Source organism: Ochotona princeps, chromosome 2 (assembly GCF_030435755.1).
Source record: "Ochotona princeps isolate mOchPri1 chromosome 2, mOchPri1.hap1, whole genome shotgun sequence".
Classification (NCBI taxonomy): Eukaryota; Metazoa; Chordata; class Mammalia; order Lagomorpha; family Ochotonidae; genus Ochotona; species Ochotona princeps.
Genome location: NC_080833.1, coordinates 97,685,920 through 97,704,255, shown reverse-complemented (window position 1 = coordinate 97,704,255; position 18,336 = coordinate 97,685,920). Strand labels below are relative to the sequence as shown.

The 18,336-nt window shown below is 41.7% G+C and overlaps 1 protein-coding gene across 2 annotated transcripts in view; it reads left to right on the top strand.

Annotated features, from left to right (window-relative positions):
* The first annotated feature begins 5,516 nt into the window (after positions 1–5,516).
* Positions 5,517–18,336, top strand: part of CSDE1 (cold shock domain containing E1) — a 35,850-nt gene continuing 23,030 nt past the window's right edge. For both annotated transcript variants that reach the window (XM_004581890.3, XM_004581888.3), the window contains exons 1-2: positions 5,517–5,658; positions 14,540–14,921. The gene's annotated coding sequence lies outside the window, so the exon portion shown is untranslated. The remainder of the gene's footprint in view (positions 5,659–14,539; positions 14,922–18,336) is intronic.

Genomic DNA, 18,336 nt, shown 5'->3' with positions numbered 1-18,336 from the left:
GAAATTTTAAGGGAAAACTTCCCTAATCTAGAGAAATAATTGGGAAACAACATACAGGAGGGGCACAGAACTCCCAACAGGCTTGACCAAAAGCGATCTTCACCAAGACACATGATAGTCAAACTCTCTTCAATCGAACATAACAAGAAGATCCTTAATTGTGCACGTGAAGAAAATCAATTGACATATAGAGGAATGCCAGTTAAATTCATTGGAGACCTTTCACAGGAAACTCTACATGCCAGAAGAGAATGGAGCAACATATTCCAGATTCTAAAAGCAAAAAATTGTCAGCCCAGGATAATGTACCCAGAAAAGCTTTCCCTTGTCTTTGAAAATGAAATAAAATTCTTCCACAGTCAAGAAAAATCAAAAGAATTTGCCTCTTCCAAACCTGCTCTACAAACAATACTTGAAGAAGTTCTCTTGACAGAGAAAAGGATTAACACTCACCAAAACCAAAGGCAAATGTGACGAACATCCCAGTAAAATAACAGAAGACTAAATCAATGAACAACCCATTGCAAAATGACAGAACCAAATTACCACCCATTCATATTAACCCTGAATATAAATTGCTTAAATTCATCAAACATCATAGATTAGACGACTGGATTAAAAAAAAAAAAAACCATTTATTTGTTGCCTACAGGAGACATCTCACCTACAAAGATCAGTAGAAACTATATCTCATGGATTTTGATTTTTTTTTAGTTTCATCTCTTCAAAACACTTTCTGTCTCATTAAATTTTTCACTGACTCATAGATCATACAGCAGCATCATTTTCTTCAAGAAGATTCTTGATCTTCATTTCTTGAATAACACATTAATTGTTCAGTAGCATGTAATTTAACTTCACAACATTGTAAGTTTCTATTTTTCTACCTGTTGTTGATTTTGTATTGTGGCTTTTCATTTAAGGGCAGGATAGTAACTGTGTAATGGAGACTATCATATCCAGATGTGAGGATACAATGCAGTATTCATCCTTACTTCCAGACAAAGATGGAATCCCAAAGAAACTGTTTACTATGTCTTGACAATAGGATGCAGGAGTCTCTGCCATTGTCCATGCCCGCAATAACAGATGTATGACTGTCTTTGAAGAACTATACTATTGTAATGATATAGGAGAACTGAGTGGTTGGGGGGGATGGGAACTTGCTTGAGGGGAAAAGGAAACTCCAGGGCCTATGGAACTGTATCATAAAATGATAATAATAATTTTATATAAGAAAAACAAATAAATACATTTTTAAACTAAAAAAGTTAAAGGGGCCACTATGATGGCTCATTTAGCGAATCCTACGCCTTGCAAGTACCAGTACCCCACTATGGGTGTAGGTTTGTGTCGTGGCTGCTTCACTTCCCATGCAGTTCCCTGCTTGTAACCTAGGAAAGCTGTGGAGGATGGCCCAAAGCTCTGGGCCCTTGTATCCACGTGGGATATTAGGAAGAAGCTCCTGGCTTTTGTCTTCAGATTGGCTCAGCTCCAGTCATTCTGGGCATTGAGGGAGTGAACCAGTAGATGGAAGGGCTCTCTCTGTAAATCTGTCTTTCTTTGTAAATCTTTCTCTCCTTCTCTGTAAATCTGATTTTGCAATAAAAATAAATAAATCATTTTTTTTAAAAAAAAGCTTAAGAATATACTTCCAGATTTATACACCTTGTAGTCTGTATCAAGTGTGCTTGATTACCATTCTTGATAAAGGTGGAACTTAAAGATATTTGGGGTATTCAGAATCAGAATGATGAAACAGTCTCATGGTTTAAGAAAGTCTCTAAGAGCTTTGTGTCATGGTAGAAATCAAGACTTTAATGGGAATTCCACTGGCAGAATTTAGCAAGTTTCTCTTTTTATAACACTTCCCATAGCTGTGATATTTGAATATGTGTGCTCTTAGACTTAATTCTACTTTAGTCCAGCTTTACATGATCTCATACTAATGCAGGAGCCCAGTATATTTTCTCTGTAATAGTAGATTAAAATATCCAGACTGGCTTCATAGATGAGAAGGGGAGATCTCAATTAAAAATTTTATAAAGGAGGGCCTGGCGTGGTAGCCTAGCAGCAGGAGTCCTCATCTTGGGTGCACCGGGATCCCACACGGGTGTCGGTTCTGTCTTGTGACCCTGCTTCCCATCCAGCTCCCTGCTTGTGGCCTGAGAAAGCAGTCGAGTATGGCCCAAAGTGTTGGGACCCTGCACCTGTGTGGGAGACCCAGAGGAGGCTCCAGGCTCTTGGGTTTGGATTGGCTCGGTTCTGGCCATTGCGGCTGCTCTGGGAGTGAATCATTGGACAGAGGATATTCCTCTCTGTCTCTCGACCTCTGTGTGTTTGACTTTGCAATAAAAATTTGTTAAAAATTTAATAAAGGAAACAAAATATCTGGTTTTCAAACAGTTACATTCTATGTTCTCCCAGCAGAGCATTCTAATTTTTAACTTCTCATACTATTATGGAGGGGTGTTGATTGACAACCTGTTGGGAATTGTGTGGGCCAAGGCACTGTTGGGAGCTGAGATTACAGAGATGCACATCAGAGGCCCTATGCTGAAGTAAAACTGGCCAGTAGGATGCAGTAACGGTAAGAGTACGCTATCAAACCATTGGAGGTGAAGTTAGCTTCTGTGCTCATCACAATGTGGAAAAGCACCAAGGAGAGCAAAGAGGTAACTCCTAGATGGTATATCTGGGATTGGAAATCTTTGAATACCAATAGGCTATTGTTTTCTGTTAGGATTAAGGGCATTTTTTTTTTTTAGGATGGAAAATTATATGCTCTCTTAATGTTGCAGGGAAATCAGTGCAAGGGATGGAGGCCTCCTCACCTCTTGTCTTGCATGGAAAAATTTTCACACTCACAATTTCAGTGGGTAGAGAGAAATGTATTAGGTCAGAAACCTGCCACACCTGTCAGGAGGTGTACTTTAAGACAGGCAAGGTCTGAAAAAATGGTGAAAGTTGTGTCTTTGAAGCAGAACAACAGCTGACAATTAACAAGACAGGGACAAACCCATCAGAAGACCAGAACTGTAGCCCTGTTGTTTGCTCACGATAAAGCAAAAAGCTTTAAGAAGGGTGGGATTGGTGAAGAGAGCAAGAACACAAGTTTTGAGCCTTATGTCTTCAGGACAGCAAATACAGAATCTCCCACCAGGAATTGATTCTGACAGTACATTTCAAAACGCCAGTCTAACCTGCCTCCACCCATCTCTGTATTTCCTTGCCCGCAGGACTGAAATGCTCCCAAAAGCTGGTTTGGGACCCAGTATAACTAACTGTTCAATGTCTAAATCTTATTTGCAAGCACCAGGATTCTATTTGTTGGTGCTCCACTTTCCATCCAGCTACCTGCTTGTGGCCTGGGAAAGCAGTGGAGGATGGCCCAAAATCTTGACCGTGTAACCACGTGGGAGATGTGGAAGAAACTCCTGGCTCCTGGTACTGAATCGGCTAGGCTCAGCCTTTACAGCCATTTGGGGAGTATACCAGTGATGGAAGATCTTTTTCTCTATCTCTCCTCTCTGTAAATCTGCTCTTCATTTTCTTAGAATTCTCCTGCCCCTAGGAACATCCCCAAGGCCTCAAACTATAAAATCCCAGCCTGCTGAAGAAGTGGAACTCTGCCCTGTGATCACTCCACCCATTTTAGGCCACCATCTTTGAATTTATTAATCGCTAATAAATTCAGTTTGTCTCTGAGTTCGCTCCCTGCTTCTTCTTTCTTTACCCCTCTTTTCCAACATTTGGTGCCTTGTTTCTGTCTCAGTGGGTCACTTTCCATCCTCATGATAAGCTAAAGACTAAGAAGTGTGGATCATCACTCCTTTGCTATTCTCATGATAATACAATCCCACTCAACAGTGGGATTGGTATGTTGCCTCGCTAAATGCAGCTTTCGGGGAGAAACAGGCATCGTATACATTTTCACTTGATCTTAGCCAAAAGGCGGAGAAGCGATGTTCTTATACATTTTCCAAGTGTTCCCCTTTTGCTCATATCACCAGAGACCTAGCCCTATCTGCCTACTACCCATCTAACTCCTTACATTCATACTGTTCCTTTTTCACTTATTAATTTATTCTAGTATGTATATTTGGATTGGTTTTTGTAATGATTTAATGATACTAGATTAAAAGTTCCATGAGAACAGGATCAGGTCCTTTGTGACTACCGTCTCTTCTTCACAGCAACTATAGTAGCAGATGTTAAATACATGCGTGAAAAGCACGGGCAAGTTTTACATGTTCTCTCTTTCCTCTGAAGGTTAAATAATCTTACTGTCTATAAAATGAACTGACAGTTGGCAGGCAGATTATGTGCGCAGGCACGGGGCCATGCCCAAAGGGAAAGACTCAAAGAGCAGCCCAGATAGCTGACATCGATGTAATAACCTTGCATTACACAAAGAAATAACAGCTGGGGACTCCTAAAGGTGGTAGTGGTAACACCAGCCATGGGAGATTTAGGAAAGGAACTGCAAGGGAATCAAAGTCAGCCTTATGCAGTCAGAGCTCCCCACCTAAGAGCTTTCGAAGAACCACTTGTGTTAGCCTCTCTTGGATCAGGTGTCTATCCCCCAGTATCTTTCCTTGGAAAGTAGTTTCCTGGGGGGGAAGGGAGAGGCTCTGAGAAGACAACCTACTAATAAACAGACACAATTTTTCCAAATTCAAAGGACAACTTTTCCGAGCCATTCCTGTGCCTGCAATTGTGCTCAGGGCGTCTCTTTAGGGTGCCATCCTTTACTCTCTCCCCAAACTGAGATGGGAAAGAGTGGTCATTGCTTACCCAATACTGTCAAGAGTGAGCTACAGAATCTGAATTCTACTGGAGCCTTTGATGAGATAATACATTAATTTTTCTGTAGTCAGAACTCATCCTTAAAACAAGAAAGAAAAAAAAAACCCAGAATTCATCCTTTTTTCATTCTTCTCCCTTTGGGTAAATCATCTCTTTGCCTGGGTTTCAACCTTTTAATTACTGATTCAACCACTCTGATTATCTGATACAATGCGGATATCTTGTGGTATCTAAGAAAGGTCAGTTGAAGGAATTCTGTCTTGTGTTTTTTAGCTTTTGCAGCCTTGCCCATTGGTCTATCTGTTGCAGATAGTTTCTTTAAGACAAAGGTCTAATTTTAGACTTTCAAATTAACTTGTTAAAAACCTGACTATAAACTCATCTAGTGTGGTAAATAGGAAAGAATGCCTGCCCTGTGAGAAACTAAGGTTTGAGGGCTTCTAGATTATCCCTGGGAAAATAATTCCTTCTTTCCCTGATACGCCCATAAGTCTTTAAGATTCAATCAGTTTAGCTAAAACCCACTTAGTCCCGCAACGACGAGGGACGCCTTGAGCCCCTCAGCACCCCGCCCCTAGCGTCCCAGCAGAGTCAGTAAACACCGAGATTGCTTCCTGCAGTACAGCTGGCTGAAAAAGTAGCCACCATCTTGGTTGTGGTTAAGCGCAGCCACTAGTTAGCGTCATTCAGCCCTCTTGCGCAAGCGTATTAGGAGCACACAACCCTGCCCCCCCCTTCCCGTGCACGCGCTTGGAGCCTGCAACTCTCGCGAGAGAAGCGAGATTTATTCCTACGTACCGGGCCGTGCTGCTTATGGCGGCGCTGGAGAGGGGGCGCTGAGCTGTTGGGGTGAGTACGACCCGGGGTCCACTTAGGGGTAGCGAGAAGCCTGGCTGAGGGCGGAGGAGAAGACCAAGACTAACGGGAGAGACTCCTGAGTCAGGGTGGGCACTTCTAGAGCTCTGGGGAGGGTGGATCTCACCCTGAGTTCCTGGCCCGGGTTCCCCCCGTTCGCTCCGCCTTCGGCTGCCTAGGCCTGATGACAGGCCTCAGAGCTGAAGCGAGGAGTCGAGGCCGGACGTGGGGTGGGCGACGCGCGTGGTGGCAGCGGTGGTGGCGGTGACCAAAGTTGGGGGAGGGAACGAAAATGGAGGTTCCGACCGCAGCCAAGATGGAGGCAGAGGGTGCGGGGCTCGAGCGCGGGGGCTGCTGGGAGCTGTAGTCCGGCCACCTCCCCCTCTGCGGCTTGGCAGGGGAAGTGGGAACTACAGGTCCCGGCGGGCGGGGCGAGGGGTGGTGGCGCGGTCCTTTGTGTTGGGTTGGAAGAGCCCGAGGCCGAGGCCATGGGCCCCTCTTGACTCTTCGGAGTTTCCTGGCTGTCACCCTCTCAAGGGGGCCTGACTACGAGTACCAGAACGCAGTGCGGCAGCGGCGCCTTCTTTTGTGTGTGTGGAGTGAGACCCCACTCCATCTAAGGAAGTGCTTGGGGACACCTCTCCTCAGCCGCATTTGGCACCGTAACGAGGAACTGCTGGCATCCTTACTTGCAGGCGCCTAGAGCTGGGTCTCAGCGTCTACCCTTCCTAATCCTGTTCGTCTGCCTTGGCTGTCTTGAGAAAGCAGAGCGGACGGGAATCTTTGGGGGCGCATAGCCCCCACCCCTACATCTTGGGGAAATGGCGTGCGCCGTGAGACTTGTCCTCCCTATACTTCATCTGGTCCTTAATGGTGCAAGCGCTGGGCCAGCGTTGTGCAATCAACGGGTTTGGCTTTGTCACTGTGTGTGCTTATGTATTAGAGTCCCAGTCGGGAGCACACATGTTTTTGGGATTTTTGCCAATCTGATGTTTTAACAATTCCAAATCTTGGCTGCAGTTCTTTTGCTTCAGAGTTTCCCTTAGAAATACTCAAAATGCTGTCTAAAATAGCCTTCAGTATGGAAGAAAAAAGACAAAATTATTGGCCGAGTTCATTTCCTTGTTTTGCTCTAAGGCACCGTGGTACTTAGATCGATTTCTTCCGAGAGCTTTCGATTTTTGCGGGCTAAAAAAGAGCTGGCAGTTAACTGCCAACTTTTTCAAATGTAGATTTCGAAATTATAATCCGCTAACAGAAATTACACTGTGCGAAAACATTGAGTTATTTCGAGTCATTCAGATATGCATTCTCAGTGCTATGCTGTGAGTTGCAATACCTTGTTTTTTTGGTGCTAACCAATAGTGGTGTGGGAAGGGAGGGGCTTATCTATTTGAATAGATATGTGCCTCAATCTTAAAATCCTTGTTTCTGTTTTGCTTTGCTTTTTTGTTTCCTTGTAGCCCTAGGACTTAAATAAAGAGATGGTAGGAGTTAGAGAGGGCTTGCAGCTGCTCTGGATGCTTCCCATTGAGATGAGTATTTATAGCAGCTGAGTGGAAAAGTAAAGTATTTGAGGCCCAGAAGATAGGTGGTTTTTTGTTTTTTTGTTTTTGTAAATAACTTCTGACTAAAGTGTGACCTTTAAAGAATGTGGTTGACAGTGTTGGTGAGTTCCTAGCCATTAGAAAGGTGACAGATTTTGCCACCCTTGCTTTCCCTGCCGCCTCCTGGAAGGCATTCATTCCCATGACCCAGACCCATAGTCTTTTGTTTCAGTTAGGGCCAAAATGTACCAAATGTACTGGTTTTAACCTTTTTTCAGTTCAGTTGCAGTGTTTACATTAATCCATGCTTTCAGCAAAGTAGTGGAAACATGGGAATTCTTTCGCACAGGCTTTTTTTGAAGGGTGAATTTTAGAACTGTTTTGCAAAATAATATTTAGATCTTAACAAATACACAATTGATGTGCCTTCAACGCTTGCATTTTTGAAAAACACAGGAGCCACACTGTCTTATGGAGAACTATTAAAACTGGAATCTTTTCCCATTAGAGGATTACTGCAGCTAGAAAAATTGCAGTTGTGTGTTGGAGGATTTAATAGCTAGAATGCCTTAAAAGGGGTGAAATTGCTGTGGTGGGAGAGACTCATTTTCTTGAATTCCATCATTTGTTACTATTAAATCCCTTTGGCCCAGTCAGTATTTTGTCTTGATGTTAAAGTGTTTTCCACTTGCAACAGTACAGAGCTTATAAAATGATACATCCCTTTCTGCTGAGGTCAAACATTAATCTGTAATTGAAACTAAATTTATCGGCTGATTTATCACATTGCACATATAAGCTGCCTATTGGTTTGAAGCTATAGCCAGTACTAATTAGTGATTTCTGCTCCTAACTGTAAGCTCTGTGTTACATACCGCCTCCTTTTATTAGTGAAAGCATTTGCCCCAAAGGCCTGGATTGGCTGTTTCTTTATTAGGTGTATTAGTGCTGCCTCCCCTGCCTCATTTGAATGATAGGCACTAGCCACATTTCTGTACTGTGCTTTTGAATTATGACTGGTCTGAACTGAAATATGCCGAGTGTAAAATAGCATCAGACTTCAAGGAATACAAAATCCTCTAATTTTCATATTGATAACCTGTACAGTGATTCTATCTTGACTAATTGCTTAAATGGGACATTTAGTTAAAATTTATTTCATCTGTTTCTTTCAATTTTTATCTAGTAACTAGAAAATTGCACTGTATTTCTCTTGGACTGTGCTCATCCACATTGTTCTCTGAAGTATCTAGAGCCTTCGGCTTCTTTCCCCCTGGTATTTGTCCCATTTTAAAGTAGGTAACAACAGTTAAATGACATATGTAATTTTAGCTATCTTAGTAGATTTCAGGTAATTTACAGGCAAGTGCAATTGTTACATTAAATATTCAAAACCAATTGAAACAATTTTATGTCTTCTCAGTGGAAAGTAATATTTTAAGTTAGTTAATTATCTAAACTATCATTTACTGAAATCCTAAAGTAACAGTGATTTCACATCTATTAGGCACCAAACAGGTTACACCAAAATGTGTTACAGAGAACTAAAGATAAGTTAATGTATCAAGAAATAATATGGTATAAAGTTTCCAATTGAAAATTTAGGTATGGGGCTCTGGGGCTCAGTAAAATGTTAGGCAGTTGAAAACTTTGACCTGTGTGGGTGTTTGGTCTTCTAAAGTGAAGAAAGACCTAGAAGGGAAGGAGTTGGGTGGGGAGACCTTTATAGGTTGGTGTAGGCTTTGATTACCACTCTCACCAGCTGAGTGTGGCATCACTTTCAGAATCATTTGTCTGAATGATAAAGTGGGTGGTGTAAATGAGATGCTTTCCTTACCACCTACATGTATTGGTTAGCATACATTAATTAAATACCTACTGTGTCACTGGCTACAGTCGGGCCTTTGAGATAAAGCAATAACCAAAGGCAGATAATAAATAGCAAAGCAGGTAGTTATAATTTTAAGGCAGAGAATGTAGAGAATAACCATTTGGTTCTATTCAAGTAAAGGAATTAGCTTTAGCTCCTCAGACATTATGACATAATATTTGATAAAAGCAATATTGTTTCCATTTGAGCAAAGGGGAAAAAAAGAGTAGATTACTTAGTAGTCAGGAAGACGCAAATTGGCTTTAAATTGGTACTTAACTGGTAACAGTTTGGTATTGGTTTTCATGTAGTTCTAGTGTTTAGCTTTGGCGGAGATGCTGTTAGATTTAAAGGATTAAGGCACAAGGAACTGACAGTACTACCAGTGTTAGTAATCTTGGCCGGAGTAGCCAGTTGCATTGATGCTTGACCAACACTAAGTTTTTCCTGTTAATTTTATTGAAAATAATTAGCTACTTGTAGGCATCTTGTAGCTGTGAAAATATTCAGTCACCTTCTCAGTTATCTGTAATTGTAGTTTTCCTTGAGTTTAATAGGTACTCATGGCCCAAGACTGGCCCGCCATTAATTCACACTCTGGATCCTAAAAACCTCCTGTGTTGCTAAGTTGCAATTTTTATAAAAAGATTTATTTATCTTTATTGCAAAGTCAGATATACAGACTGGAAGATCTTCCGTTTGATGAGTCACTCCCCAAGCAGACACATCGGCCAGAGCTGCGCCAATCTGAAGCCAGGAGCCCAGAGTTTGTTCCAGGACTTCCACGCGGGTGCAGCGTCCCTAGGCTTTGGGCCATCCTACTCTGCCTTCCCAGGCCACAAGTAGGGAGCTGGATGGGAAGCAGGGCTACTGAGATTAGAACCAGCACCTATATAGGATTCCAGTGTGTTCAAGGCGAAAACTTTAGCTGCTAGGCTATTGCACTGGACCCCATAAGTTGCAAGTTTTAAATTCTGGACACACTGTCACTCAGGGTAGTGTGATACTCCAATTCAGTTTTGTTTAATTATTTATTATTATTAAAGATTTATTTGTTATTATTGGAAAGCCAGATTTACAGGAAGATCTTCCATCTACTGGTTCACTCCCAAAAGGCCGCAACAGCCAAAGCTGAGCTGATTCAAGTACAGGGTCCCAAGGCTTTGGACCATTCTGTACTGCTTTTCCAGGACACAACAGGGAGCTGGATGGGAAGTGGAGCAGCTGGAATATGAACTGGTGCACAAATGGGATCCAAGCACACGCAAGCAAAGACTTTTGCCACTAGGCTACCACATTGGGCCCTGTTTTGTTTTGTTTTTTTGAAATTTTATTTTCTGAAATACAGAATTTGAGGGGAGAGAGAGTAGGAGCTCTTCTGTCTGCTGGTTCACTCCCTAAATGACCACAATAGCTGGGGGCAAGCGAGGAGCTGCTTCCGGATCTCCCATGACAGTGCAGGGACCCAAGCACTTAGGCTATTCTCTCTTGCATTTCCAGGCACTCTAGTTGGGAGTTGGATTGGAGTGGAAGAGTCAGGATTCAGCTGGTTCCCATATGGGATACCAGTGTCGCAGCCGCCCACCCCCCCCCCCCATTATGGTTTACAAGATAAGTTGTTTTTCTTGATTTTTCTCTCCCACCAAAAAGCACACATTCATGTTCTTAATCTTGAATCGGTAAATCTACCTGGGTTATTAAGGTAAGATTAGTAATCCAGGTGTATTTTTTTTTTAAAGATTTATTTTCATTACAAAGTCAGATATACAGAGAGGAGGAGAGAGAGAGAGGAAGATCTTCTGTCCAATGATTCACTCCCCAAGTGAGCGCAACGGCCAGTGCTGTGCCGATCCGAATCCAGGAGCCACTTCCTCCAGGTCTCCCACGCGGGTGCAGAGTCCCAAGGCTTTGGGCCATCCTCAGCTGCTTTCTCAGGCCACAAGCAGGGAGCTGGATGGGAAGCAGGTCAGCTGGGATTAGAACTGGCGACCATATGGGATCCCAGCGCATTCAAGGTGAGGACTTAAGCCGTTAGACCTCGCCGCTGGACCCAATCCAGGTGTATTTTTAGATATGATTTCTTAATTAGATAATGAAGACTATGCCCAGTTACAGGTGACTTGCACTTTCGTCTAATATGAATTAACTGCCCTTTGACTTCCTTGGTTTCTACTGTTGGTCTTGAGCATCACTGCATTAGGTGCTAAAGGGAACTGTGATGAAGAAATACACTTGTGCTTACTTCTCAGAAATTTGAAATGTAATTGGTGGGACAAGACATGTACAAATGAAGCAAGCAAGGTAGAGAAATAGGTTGTTATCCAAAAGATTGATTGAGCAATAAGTGGTACTTATAGCCCATTAAATAGCAATTAAGGAAGTAATAAAAGCTTGTGCTGGAATGGTCAAGAAAGACTTTGTTTTGTCACCTTGAGGCTAACAGAAATGACAGATCTACCATCTATCATTTCAGCCCCCAAGTGTGCAACAGCCATGGCTGGCACAGGCCAAGGCTCGCTGTGTTTCCTATATGGATTTGGATGGCAGGGACTCAAGTACTTAAACCGGCATCTGGTTCCCAGGTCTATTAGCAGGTTGCTAAATAGGAGACAGGGTAGGCAGAAGTTGGACCAGCACTCCGATGTGGGTTGCAGGCATTCACATGGCACGTTAGTACACTCCAACACAGCTCCTGCTGCAAGGTAGCCGATTTTAAATTCCTTGTGAGAAACTCTGTATGAGCAAAGAAGCCTAGAATTTAGTAATCTCTCAAGAGCTATGTTTAAAAATGAAGGGAAGAAATGGACCTTCATAGATAAAGGACTGGTGGGCGGTAGAAAGTAGAGACCCCTTGAATGGTGATTCTTAACCCTGGCTGCAAGTCAGAAATATCAGTAGGTGGTGCTGAAGGTATGAAACCAGTGCCTGGTAGCTAACCTGGGATGATTTAGACGAACCGTGAAAGATCAGATGGGTGTTAACTTTTGATATTGGAAGTAATGATAGATTTAGAAAATGTTCACCAGTTAGATGCTACAGATTGAGTATCTTACCCAAAATGCGTAGGACCAGAAATGTTGAATATTTTAGAGGATTTATTTACTCACTTATGTTATTTTCATTTTCTTAGAAAGGTAGAGACAGGTTGTCTCTGGCTTGCTTCGCAAAAGCCTGCAACACTATTTCAGGGCTAGTCTCAAACCAACAGCTAGGTCTCCTGTGTTGGCAGGGACCAACATTTACTGTCTTCCCAGGATGCACAGCAGCAGGAAGCTGGATCAGAGGCAGAGTTGGAACTCACGCAGGCACTCTGAGAAGGGACGCCTGTGTGCCAAGCAACATTTTAACTGATGCACTAAGTGTCTTCCCTGTGAGTTAGTCTTAAAGCAAATAGTCTTTTTTTTTTTTTTTTTTTTTTTTTTTTTTTGTAACATTGTGTATCTATTTGGAAGGCAGAGTTGGAGAGGGGGAGATTTTTCAATCTCCTGGTTCCCTCCCCAGATGGCCAGTGCTGAGCTGAAGCAAAGCCAGATTTCATCCAGGTCTCCAACATGGGAGCAGGGGCCCAAGTACTGGATTTTTTTTGTTATGTTAGCACTGAAAAAGTGATTTTCTGAATAGTTTCGATTTCAGGATTATAGATGCAATCCCTGTTTACCAGTAAGTATCAGTGATTGGAATTTAGCTCTCCTATTCTGAACAGTTTTACCAGCTCTCACCCCTCAACAGGTATTCTTACTGCTGATGAACATTTTCCAAATAAACATCCATTGCTAGCATGTCTGCTTATTCCCTCCTATGCAAATCTTTTATCAGCACTATTTTAGTTAATATTGGAGGATAGTGCAGCATAATCATTTGTAATTTCATGACTCATAAAAATATTAATTCTGTTCTGTCTCTTTAGTTTGAAGATTTATTTGTTTTTATTGGAAAGGCAGATGCACAGAGGGAAGGAGAGACAAAGATCTTTTATCCGCTGGTTCACTCCCCAAGTGACTGCAATGGCTGGAGCCAGTCCAGAGCCAGGAGCCAGCAGCTTCCTCCGGGTCTCCCAGACATATGCAGAGTCCAAAGACTTTTGGCCTGTCCTCTACTGCTTTCCCAGGCCAATAGCAGGGAGCTGGATGGGAAGTGGAGCAGTCAGGACATGAATTGGCATCCATATGGGATCCTGGCAAGGCAAGAATTTAGCTTCTGAACCACTATGCTGAGCCCTCTGTTATATTCCTTAGATATATTTTTCTCCAGACAGTTCTCATCTGTTTAGCATTAACAGCTCAAATGATATTTTCTTAGTCATTTCCCATTTTTTAAAGATTTATTTATATATTTTTATTGGAAAAATTTATATACAGAGGAGATATAGATAGATCTTGCATCCATTGGTTTGCTGTTCAAGTGGCCACAATGGCTGGAGCTGAACCAGTCTGAAGCCAGGAGCTGCTGCTTCTCATGCAAGGTCCCAAGGCTTTGAGCTATCCTGTACTGTTTTCCTAGATCACAGGCAGAGAGCTGGATGGGAAGTGGAGCAGTCAGGACACAAACCAGCTCCCATATGAATCCCCACACGTGCAAGGCAAGGATTTTAGCCACTGGGCCATCACATCCAGCCCTCCCCTAGGATTTAAACACTTAATGCTACTGTAATGAAAAGCTATGACTGTTTCTAGTCTTACCAAGTTTAAAGGTTTTGTAGTGGTTCCGAACAGTCCTCAAACTTACTTCTTTCCACTTCAACCCAGCTTTCTGTCCTAGGGAGGCTGACTTGTTGATTTTCTGTGGAACAGGTAGCCACACTTGGCACTTTAGATATTCACACAGAAAACTTGCTGCTTGGTTTAGAAGATCATGTAATACCTGATCCTTGCTCTCAAGGGATGTAGAACTTATTGACATTTTCCAGGTTGGCTTATGTGATATTTCGTGCTTAGAATATTCAGCTGTTTTCTTCTAAAATTCTGCCTTTTTGTTTCTAGGTTTAGTTCATATTCCACCTCTTAACAGGCCACTTGGTTCACCATGTTGCTTTGAAACACATTCAGTAGTGAATAAGCAATGAGTAGTGTTTCTGGTATAGTATGAGACATACTAGTAGGAATGCAAATATTAAGCAAAATAACTTGTTACGTTCTTGTCTTGTACTTCTGATTTTTCTGCATATGTAACTCCTGTCTTCTCCGCAAGATTACAAATTCTTGGCTCATAGAAACTATTTTTCCATGAAGCCAAACAGTGCAAGGTGCTTATAAAAGGTTTGTACTAAACTGAGTATCGTGTGTAATTTCAGGCTTATTTGGGAGGAGGGTTAGTAAAAAGACATGTGGAAAATTGGGGATCTTAGTGTGCGATACCACAGGAGATAGTTGGTAGTATTCAGAAATTGGGCAAATAATAGCTTTGTCCTCCTCTGTCCTAACTCTTCACTGTACCTTGTATTTTTGTCTTTTGTCTCCAGTATGAATTGTAACAGAACAGACTTTACCACCTGAAACTGCTGCTTCAAGTTCAGATCAGGCAAGGAACAAACCTCGAAACAACCAACAAGACCAAAGAAGAGTACACTTAAGTTGAAGACACAACACTTGATCTGAAACAAGAAGTTTGTGCCTACTCAACAGCTTTGAAAGAGCACTTCCTAACGCTGCTAGTAGTCTTTGTTTTCTTCAGTGCTGTACTGTGAGATTGCCCGGTGCAGCAGCAGTTGTATTCTTTATTAGCTTGGTAGATCATTTTCTCTCGCTCTTTAATACTAGCAACTTTCATCCTTTGAAACGTGTGCTGAAAAAGAAGAATCAGCAAATACTACTGAAAGTGCAATATTCGATTATCATTGCGAGGTAGGTTTGTCTTTTTTTTTCAAATTCGTTAATTCTGAAATTTCTAATTATTTAGTTAAATGTAACAATTTCATTTTCCCACTATTTAGAATAAAAATATCAGTATTAGATTAATTTATTGCTCTTCTAAGACAAAGGCTGTATTTATGAACTAAAGATTATGTTAATACATTGTGCTGTTTTACTGTCTTAATGGTTTCTTAGAAAAGCTCTGTACTGTTTGGGACAGTTTAGGGAACAGCTCTTTAATCTGAATGCCTCTTCTATTGTACTGTTCATTTCTGCTTTCTGAATGCAACCATTTTCTGAACTAATAGCCATTTTGTGGGCGAGTTTTAAATAATTGTTCATTAAAGTGTATTTTAGCTTGTGTCTTGACCCATACGCAGCACTGAATTATTCTCTTATGATTGCATAGACTTTAGTCATGGTTTTTTTCTTCATTGACTCCTAGGTTTTTACTAGGGATAGAAACCATGCTTCATAGTTCCAACACTTCATTTTGAAAAAAATCAGGATTTTACAAGGTGAAATATGCTTCCGTGTATAAGCTGATTCCTTGTCAGATGCCTAATAGTCATAATGAGGAAAAGATAGCTGCTCAGAGATGTTAAAAGAATTACGACATTAGAGTTTTGACTCTTCCCCTCCCACACACACCAATGAAACTTGGAACACTTCAGGCTCTCCCTTCACTTTTGAGAAAACAGTTCCAGAGAAGTAAGGAATGACTGTCCTTGAGAAGCTGGACTGAAAGCCAATCTTTTGTTCCATGCACATCAGAGAATAGAAGTTGATTTCTTGTGTTAGAACTGCAATTTAAATTTAAATTTGGTTTGAGATGATCTTATGATTCTGCTTTTTTTTTTCTTTAAGATTTATTTACTTTTATTGGAAAGGCAAATTTACAGAGGAAGATCTTCCATCTGCTGTTTCACTTTCTAAGTGGCCTCAACGGCCAGAGCTGAGCCGCTCCAAAGCCAGGAGCTTCTTGTTCCAGGTCTCCCACTCAGGTGCAGGGCCCCAAAGCTTTGGACTGTCCTTGACTTCTTTTCCAGGCCACAAGCAGGGAGCTGGATGGGAAGTGGAGCTGCCAGGATTAGAACCGGCGCTCACATGAGATCCCAGCGCATTCAAGGCATGGACCCCAGCCACCAGGCCACGTTGCCGGGCCCACATTGTAGGTCTTAAGAGACGTTCCCTGCGGTAGAATCATGAGGAAACTACCTCCATGTTTTGAAATATGTTGCTGGGCTGCATTTCAGAGAAACTTTACCAGTTAATCAGCATAGAAATACATAGATTATTTTCTCTGCCCATTTTCTCATTTTTTAAAGAGTTATTTTAAGTTTTGAAAATCTTATCTTTGCCAATTTAGTCTGTGAAAAATATTAGTTTGCTTGTATCTGAAATTTTTGGTTATTGACAAAATAGAGGTTTTCATGTTTCAGGCGTATTATGCTTGTTTTACTCATTTGTCTTTATTTTTCAATGATTCAGCAAATCATTGCCTGTTATTTATCAGGTACTCTTCTAGAACAGGAAGTCAGAGCCCTCAAGACACCTTTGTTCTGCGGTTTGATTTGCTTAAAATTTTTTTTATAAAGATTTCTTTCTTTCTTTTTTTTTTTTTTTTTTTTTTAATTTTTATTGCAACGGCCAGTGCTGTGCTGATCCAAAGCCAGGAACCAGGAACCTCTTCCAGGTCTCCCACACAGGTGCAGGGTCCCAAAGTCTTGGGCTATCCTCGACTGCTTTCCCAAGCCACAAGCAGGGAGCTGGATGGGAAGTGTAGCTGCTGGGATTAGAACTGGCTCCCCTATGGGATCCCTGGGTGTTCAAGGCGAGGACTTCAGCCACTAGGCCACGCTGCCGGGCCCTGATTTGCTTAAATTTTAGTATACTGATAAATTTGTAATTCTAACAATGTTTGCTTAAGAATATAAATGCTATTTCTTAAGGCTTTTAATTCAGTTCATCTGAGTTAAATATTTTATATGCAATGAAAGAATCAAACGAATTTTTTCCTCTTGTATTAAATACCAGTTAGCATTTACATACTGGACTCTGTTCTACCACCATCTCTTTTCTGAGTGTATAACTCTTAATTTTTTTTAAAAGATTTATTTATTTTTATTACAAAGTCAGATATACAGAGAGGAGGAAAGAGAGAGAAAGATCTTCCATCTGATGATTCACTCCCCAAGTGACCACAACAGCCAGTGCTGTGCCGATCTGAAGCCAGGAGCCAGGAACTTCTTTCCAGGTCTCCCACACGGGTGCAGGGTCTCAAAGGCTGTGGGCCATCCTTGACTGCTTTCCCAGGCCACAAGCAGGGAGCTGGATGGAAAGTGGAGCTGCTGGGATTAGAACCGGCACCCATATGGGATCCCAGCGTTCAAGGCGAGGACCTTAACCGTTACGCTATCGTGCTGGGCCCTAGATCTTAATTTTTAAAGTGCTTTTAAGTTTGAGTTGAGAAGTTACAAAAAGGGGCAAGAGAGAGATCTTCCGTCTGATGGTTCACTTCCTAATTGGCAATAGCAGCTCGAGCTGGTCCATGTGAAGCCAGCTTCTCAGTCTCTGGTGAGGGCTCAGAGGTGCAAAGGTTTTGACCATCTCCTACTGCTTTCCCAGGCACATTAGCAGGGTGCTGCATCAGAACACTGTTGGGACTTGAACTGGCTCCCATGTGGGATGCTAACACTGCCACAGCCAAGATTTTTTTTTAATCTATGATAGTTTATTGTTCAGCTACCTGCTTTTTCCATTAGTCTTCTACCTAATTATTACATACAATAACTTTCATTTTTTTAAATGGTACTTCCTAAAAGTGTTTCAGTGAGACTGGTAAGACAGTTTATAATGCCATAGAAATACAGTTCAGCCAAATTATTGGAAATTCTTTGAACCAAGCACATGCTAAGGTTTTATATCTAAGGTTATTTGAGTGGTCTATTGTTCCTTTTGGGAAAAAAGACCCTTTGCAAATGGGTGAAGGCGAGAGAAAGAGCTCAAGTCATCCAAGATGCTGGTGGAGGGCTCTTTCGGTGTGCGATTCTGGGTAAGACTCAAGCAGTGCAACCTAAGTCCTGTTCATGGAAAGGGACAGTAGTTCCTTTTTGTTGAGAAAAATTGGATTCTTATCTGCAATCTGCAGATGTATTTGGCAGGACTGGACACTTGACCATCTGCAGCTTTTTGACTTGTGTATCACCGGCTATTTTGTTTTATTCGTATAATGAGAGCTATAGCCTAAAGTTGAAAAAAGCACAACCTAAAATAAGTGATCTAAAATTATTTTCTTAAACATGTTGTGATTTTATTTATAAATTGTTGGATTCTGTTTGAGTTGTAAAAAAAAGTGCAAATAAGTAAAAGGCGAAAGATTTGTACAATCTGAAGAGAAACCTGG